At 37.6% G+C, this 7756-nt stretch overlaps 1 long non-coding RNA gene across 1 annotated transcript; it reads left to right on the forward strand.

The window, feature by feature from the left end:
• The first annotated feature begins 2402 nt into the window (after positions 1–2402).
• LOC144456616 (uncharacterized) lies at positions 2403–6126 on the forward strand. Its single transcript, XR_013485614.1, has 2 exons — positions 2403–2536; positions 5674–6126. It is a non-coding gene; the product is annotated as an uncharacterized LOC144456616 (long non-coding RNA).
• The last annotated feature ends 1630 nt before the right edge of the window (positions 6127–7756 follow it).

The raw sequence follows: 7756 nt of genomic DNA on the forward strand, positions 1-7756 counted from the left end.
TCTCTTAGTCCTATCAGGTTTCAGTCAAATCAGGCAAGTGTTACACAAGTATTTATTTATAGAGTATCTTCTAATCGGCCTAGCACTGTGTAGAACACACACACACACACACACACACACACACACACACACACACACACACGTTAGGAGACAGGGTACCTGACCATAATATTACAATTTGAAGTCATGTAAAGAGTAATCTCAAATCCACACTGGAGCGAGATCCATATGGGTGCCATCCTTGAGACTATTGCTATCAATGAATATACAAGCATTTATTACAGCACTTTTCAAAATGCTAAACACTTTGCTAGGTGCTGAGAATATGAAGACTCTCTCTCTCTCTCTCTTTCTCTCTCTCTGTATATATATATATATATATATATATATATATATATATGTATATATGCATACATACATATATACACATATATATGTACATATATACACATACTACACACACACTACACACACACACACACACACATATATATATATATATATATATATATATTTACAGTTCCTGATCTCAAGAAGCTTACATTATTGGAGGTGGTGGTGAGGTGGAAATAAATAGAAAAGATATAATTTGAGGTGAGGTGTAGGAGAGCATTAAAGTTAGAGAGGTCAGATGAATTTTCCTATAAGAAGTTGCACTTGAAGTGGGCCTACCTGAAAAGAAACTAAGGATTCTAAGAGGCAGAGTGAGGATGGACCACATGTACAGAGACAGGAAGGCAAGAGATGGGATGCCAAATTTAGGGAATAGTGAGTAAAACTGGTTGGTTGGAAAAGAGATTAGTGTTGGAAATGCGAAGTAATGTTAATTATCTCTAGTGTAGTCATTGTATTGGTTGTTCATGATTAACTGTTTTTCTTTGTTACTAGGGGACATTTAATTTAGAATGGGAAGATGATGCTATTAAAGACTTATTTTAAGAAAACTAATCTAAAGAGAAAAAAAATGACTAGAAATGTAGGCTGAAGCCAGGTTGTAAAATAACTTTAGGAGGAAAGTCAGGAATTTTGTATTGTATCTCAAAGGTAATAGGGCCCTATTGAAGATTTCTGAGTGAAGGAGTGTTATAGTTAAAACCTGAGCTTTAAGAAGATTATTTTCAGCAGCCAGATAGAAAGAGAAGAGAGGGTGTAGAAGCAAGGGGGTCCAACTAGAAGACTATTGCAGTATTCAAGATGTGGGATGATGGACACTTGAACAAGAGTAGCAGAAAGTCTTAGGAATGGAGAGATAGGGCTGATGAATGATAGAGTAGAATTGAAAAGACTTAGCAACTCATTGAATTATTAGTGATGGGAAAAGACAAAGAATCAAAGATGACCAAGATGGCAAACCCATGTGACTGAAACGATGTTGGTGATCTCAACAGAAATAAAGAAGTTTGGAAGAGGCATATAATTGGAAAGGAAGATGATTAAATCTGGTTTAGGCATGCCAAGGTTTGAGATGCATGCAAAACCTCTAAGCAGAGCTGTCCAGCAGTCAGTGGATGCTGTAGGACTGGAACTAAGTAGAGTTTGGGGCTGGCTTTATTGACTTGGGAGTCATTTCTACAGAGACAATGAATCCATGGTAGCTGTTTTAGATTATGAAGAGATAGAATGAGAATGCAGAAAAGGAGGCTGATGGTCAAGACTTAGAGATCTCTTGGAGTGAAGAGAGTTGGTAATATATGATTACTCGGCAAAGGAGACTGAGAAGAAGCAAATAGATTGATGGGCAACCAGGAAGAACAGTGTTGTCTGGAGGAAGAGAGATTCCATGGGGCAGGAATGAACAACAGTGTCAAAGTGGTCAACAAGCAATTTTTAAGTGTGTACTATGTGCCAGGCTCTGTGCTATGTACTGAGCATATGAATTCCGCCCTCCCACACACACTCACATAAAAGAAAAAATCTCAACTCCCCAAGATCTTACATTTTATTGAATGTAATACATGTACCTATACAATTAACTATAGGATGGATATAAAATAAATACAAAGTATAGTTAAAGAAAAGAGCAGTTTTGGTCAGAAGCCAATACTGCAAGTGGCTAAGAAGTGAATAAATGAAGTAGTGGAAAGGAATGTAGACAGCTCTTTGCAAGAATTTAGTTTTAAAAGAGTAGGAATATGTGATAATATCTTAAGGGAGTGAAGGGTAATGTGGAGATTATTTGTTTTTGCTTTGTTTTAAGGATGGAGATGATTGTGTTTATATGCAATAGCAAAGAAGGCTTCAGTAGACAGAAATTGAAGAAGAGAGAGTGTTTTGACATGATTTTGAGTTTGAGAATAAACGCAGTGACATATTACCATGAACTAATGCAAACAAATAAGCTTTACTGGGGGGACATAGTCAGCTAGGGCAGCGGGGTGGCACATTAGTTAGAGTACCAGGCTCGGAGCCCAGAAGACTCATCTTCCTGAATTCAGATCTGGCCTCAGATACTTACTAGCTGTCTAACCCTAAGCAAGTCACTTAACTCTATTCATCTCAGTTTCTTCATCTGTAAAATCAGCTGGAGAAGGAAATGGTAAGTCACTCCAATATCTTTGCCAGAAAACCCTAAATGGAGTCACAAAGGGTCAGACACGAATGAAAAAAATTTAACAGATTGGATGGGTTGAGGTAATAGGAAGCTTTTCAAAAACTTTTCCTGTTAATTGCATTGGGAATGGAGCCCAGGAACTCAGTTAAGTTTACAGTTTATATTTATAGGGTAAGTTACCTGGGTCATCATCCATATTACCTAGGTCACAGGCGCATGCTAACACCTGGGTGCTAGTGACTAATTGCATGGTAACTTTTCAGTTTAGAGTCCTGGTGGAACCCTCAAGGATGTGCTAGGTGCTATGGCCACCCAGGGTTTTGCATAGTGAGCAAACTTTTGGAAGCAACCATATAATATTGAATTAAGGGCCCAAGTTAAGATATTGACCTTGACAATAAGAGCCATTTCTTCCTTAGAGACTAGAAATAAGGAGGTGAAAATGGCAAATGATGCACAGAGCTTCTGAGTTGTAAAATAAGGGAAAAGTGGGGAGTCTTGGTGAATAGTCTCTATTTTCTCAATAAAGGATGATGTTTATGGCATATTGGAGGTACCATATCTAAATTTTCTTCGATTTGGATGTGAAGATGGATTTTTTTCTTCACTTTTGAATGGGAGATACAAGTGAAAGAATGATAAAGTTGCCCGAACCATACCTGGGCCCTTTATATCATGAAAGATTCTCTTATACAAGAGATACAAATACATTCACTCCCAACCTCACAGGGTGGTTATGAGGAAAGTACTTCACAAACCTTTAAAAAGCACTATACAAGCAGGTTGTTATTATTATTATAGTGCCAAAAGAAATGGCAGCAAAAATAGACAAGAGAGATATTTTCTTTGTCTTTTCTTTCCCCATAAAAAGCAGATATGATGATAGTAAATCAGAGTCTGCCTATCGAGAATTTTGCAGGTTTATAAATAATAATCACAAGGTTACAACTCAGCACAGGAAAGGATCTTCAGGTCCATTTGGTTCAACTCTACTCATTTTATAGATAAGGAAAATGAGACCCAGAGAGGTAGTGGGACTTGGCCAGGGTGACACAGCTAGTAAGTGGCAGATGTGCACAGAGGAGCAGTTGGCAAGTGAACCATGCCTTGTTTTAAGAAGATATCACATAGGAATAGCCAAGTTTATAAAAATAACTGAGGAAGAGATTCTTTTGGAAAATGACTTGTTTTTACCTTATAAAGCATTCACAATAGAAATCCTTTAACTGTTGACCTTATCCAGTTTGATTAAAAAAGAAGTTGATGTTTCAAAATTTGTCTTCATCTTCATCACTTGTTGCCTTGTCACCTTGAACAGACCATTTAACCCCTTGTGACTTCATCTTCTAAATTAATTATCTTTAAAATTAAAAAGTTGGACTATGTGATTTCTAAGGTCCCTCCCAGCTCTGCAACTAAGACTCTATGATAACAGAAAGGGGTAACTAATGTAATCAGACAACTACAATGGTCCTTAATAAGAATGATGAACACAAGACAATTTGAGGACCAATAAATTTCTTCTTGGTGACTAAATTATACTATCTCCACTACACAAACTCATTAAATAACCAGCAGCCATCACCATTCATGAGCCCATTTCAGCTGATGTACTTTTAATCTGCCTAGAAATGAACTTTCTACTTTGAAAGCTGCCATGGTTCATGTTTTAGATTCAAGAAAGTCAATTATTCCTCTTCTTAATTGGCAAAGGACAGGAAACATGGAGACCAAAAAGATTTGCAGTGCCATTCCAGCCCTCTGCAAAGCCAATCCTGCCTCTGTTTACTTTCTTTAAGGCAGAAAAGTTCTCCATTTGTTAATTTCAGAGAACAGCAAGTACTTCACCCAATGGGGTGAGATAGTTTTCATCGTGGTGAAGTATGGAATCATTATATGCCACTCGTGATCAACTTTTGGAATTGTTCCCTGTTGGAGGAGGTAGAGAAAAGGCAATAAATGTGGAGAGAAATTTTCTCTGTTGGTCTTTGATTGCCTTTATATTTTGTTTTTGTTTTTCACCTCTCAAATAAAGTGCTTCTCTTAAATGGAGACAATAATCTAGTACCTTCCTCACTGTGAAGCTGAGTTAAATGACTAAACAATTAGTGTAGCTTTCAAATTAAAAAAAAATACTAAATCCGTCATATTATTTGTAAAGGTTCTTCAGAAAATTTTACTTAGTTCCAGCATAACTTTATAGGTATAGCATCCAGTGAGGAAAAGAGTCTCCACCCCACTTCCTCACAGTGGGGGTTCAGCTAAGGTTACCACAAACTTAAGGTTCTGTTCATCTACATTTGCTTAACACTATAGTGCACAAACCCCAAGTGATGCATTTATTTTTTTTTAGTCAGCCAGAAGATATAATTAATTCAAAACAGAAGCATTTTATAAGTAGAATGATAGGAAAATTTATACTTGGACATTCTCCCTATAGACCTGGAGCACTCTCTTTTACAAAAATCCATACCACCAGTGGAAAGGTACTTGCTCTAGCTATGAGACTCTTTGGAACACAAAGCTAGAGCTGGCCCAGCTAACTAGCGCATAATCTAGGTATCAAACTCTCCTTCTTATTAATCGAGGGCAATATCTCTATATGAGCCTCTGACCTGGGGTTACCATGTGGACAACGTAGAGGGAAAACTCATACTTCCAGTGCTGCAGGATTACCTATATCTTCTGGTGATGCTGTCACACTGCTCTTTTCTATTGTGCAGGTTCTGCTAGACATGCAGTCTTTGGCAGTTATATAGACTCTGCCACATTTTTGGGCATGGCAGGTGGTTGGGTTGTTTCTAGCTAGTCAGGTAAGTCTAATGTTCATTATTACTCTGCTGGTCTTATACTCTCTGCTATTTGCTTTGAGTCATAACTCCACTGGCCCAGAGATTGTAGAGCTTCCAATGTTGGGTTTCCACTTTAATCCTTATGCCAAGGTACCACCTCTTTCTATGTGAGAAGGAAGGGACTCTATTTAGTTTAAAGCCCCAGAGGCCCTGTTTATAGCTCACATATCCTATCAGTAGACTGGAGAAAAACAAAACCAAAAATCACCAGTGATTTTCCTTCTCCTAAAGTAGATAACGAGTATCTATTTGTTTCTCTCACTTTGACAGGGATAAGAATATCCTCTCCAGAAGACAAGCCTTTGCTTGGGGCATCAGAGTTTTAGAAGACAATCATAGCAGTGCCTTCCATCGACTGATTGCTTGCTATTTTTCATTTCTAGTAACCAAGGGCATCATTTCTGCAAGGGGCCCCATTCTGACTTCAGATTAAAAATTCCATATGGCTTCCTGTCCAACTTTCAATTGTTAAATTGAATCCATTCATGTTTTGAGACTACAACTTATCAATATACCAAGGGCCATCACTGTTCAGGGTCCCCTATTTTCCCAATCCCAAAAATGTTTTGTTCTCTTATGCAAATGAGTGGGTAGACAGCACAGGACCAAAACTAAAGCCAGAGGACATTTTGTATTCCTGATGTCTAGTTATATTCTTGGTTTTATTCCTGACTTTAATACATGTGTGTTCCAAATAAAACTGCCTGGAAGAATTAAGTGAAATTATATTACTATCACTTGGCAAAGTGTTCTTTTTTCCACCTAGAAAAACATCCAATTAGTAGATATAGACCTGCCTATGAGCTTCCTGCTAATTCATAATAATTAGTTCAATATTTTAAAAAGTAGTTTTATGTGTGAGTTGTTTATCTGACCAACTAAAATCCTGGGCAAAGGGACATTAATTTCTTCTCTCCTTTCTCCTCCTTCCTTATCCGTAATTACTACCAACCCCTTCCTGCATTAGTCCATTATCCTTAATAAATGGCTGAGGAATTTTCTCCAAAGTTTCTCTGCACAAAGTTCTTGTCTTCTAGGAAGAAAAGAATTGTGTCTAATTTAGCTTTTTTTTTTTCAGAATTTCTCTGTGCTAGAACATAGTGCTTCACTTATGTGTGATGCAGCTGATTTAGTATTGGATTTGGAGGCTTCAGGCTTCATTAATGACTCTCAATCTAGTAGTCTCAGATAGAACCTTTACCAGCTCCAAGGTTAATATCTCACTTTCTAGCTAGAGAAGGAAGATTTCTTGACTTGGACACTTCCAGAGAGAGAAAAGAATCACTCGTATTGCTCCACCTGCTGGTGGCAACAATAGCAAAAGACTAAAGGTAAAATATGGGGAATGAAAGTTCTGGTCTTTGCCCTGGGCTGTTGTTATGAATTACTTAAATAACATGGATCTCATGGAAAAGAAAGTTGCCTGACTAGCAAACTCAGGTATAGTTCCCTTCTAAATCATTGCAAGACCTCAGAATAAGTACCAGAAGGCTGAATGTCTATAACGATCTCTGTGCAGTGACAGAGGAAATCACTGGAATATTGGGGCATTTCCTACCTAGTGAGCCCAAGTTAATTTCCCTTTTAAAGCAAATTAAAGTGTGTAATGGCATTAGGTTTTAAGGATCTTATGGTCCTGGTAGAAAATAGGAGTTGCCAGAGAGAAAGGTCAGTTGTATTGATTATTAGCTATTGTGGACATTTTAAGATTTTTGTTTTTTTGTTTTTTGTTTTTTTTAATTTGTATGTGAACTCCTGTGAGTCTTTTGTGCTTTGTTAGTGGAGTGAACAAAAGGCTGCCAGACAAATTCATTGTTACTGTGAGTGCTTATAGATGATCTGGGAGCCTGTTTTCCCACATCTGTAAAGATTAGAAATGAGCTATGTAGAGAGATCTTTCCAGGATAAATTCTGGATGCTTTTGGGGGTTAAACAAGCCAAAAAGTTGTTCCTCTGAGGAATAACCCACAAGATCAGACCTAGTTGATATAAGCTCAGAACTTGAGCCAAAGTCAATATAATGTAGGGAACATTGACCTTATAGAGGAGTTGACCTACCCAAGGGGATAAAAGGAAACTACAAATGATTATGGCATATGCCAAAATATGATTTGCACTATAACTCAGTCCAAATTAATGTATAGATATCTATACAGGTTAAGAAGAGGGTGGGGCTAATGTAGTGGTAACCACATCAGTGAAATAGATGAACACATGGTAGAAGATGGATAGATAGGGAGATAAGGGACACCAGCAAAGGAGTGATGGACTGAGGAAATGGACCAAGGTGGGGTGGTGGGCTAGGGAAATAAAGAAAGGTTGAAAGAATGAATATTACAGGTCAGAAAAAGGG

This window comes from Phascolarctos cinereus, unplaced genomic scaffold (assembly GCF_003287225.1).
Source record: "Phascolarctos cinereus isolate Bilbo 61053 unplaced genomic scaffold, phaCin_HiC Scaffold_4;HRSCAF=312, whole genome shotgun sequence".
Lineage (NCBI taxonomy): Eukaryota > Metazoa > Chordata > Mammalia > Diprotodontia > Phascolarctidae > Phascolarctos > Phascolarctos cinereus.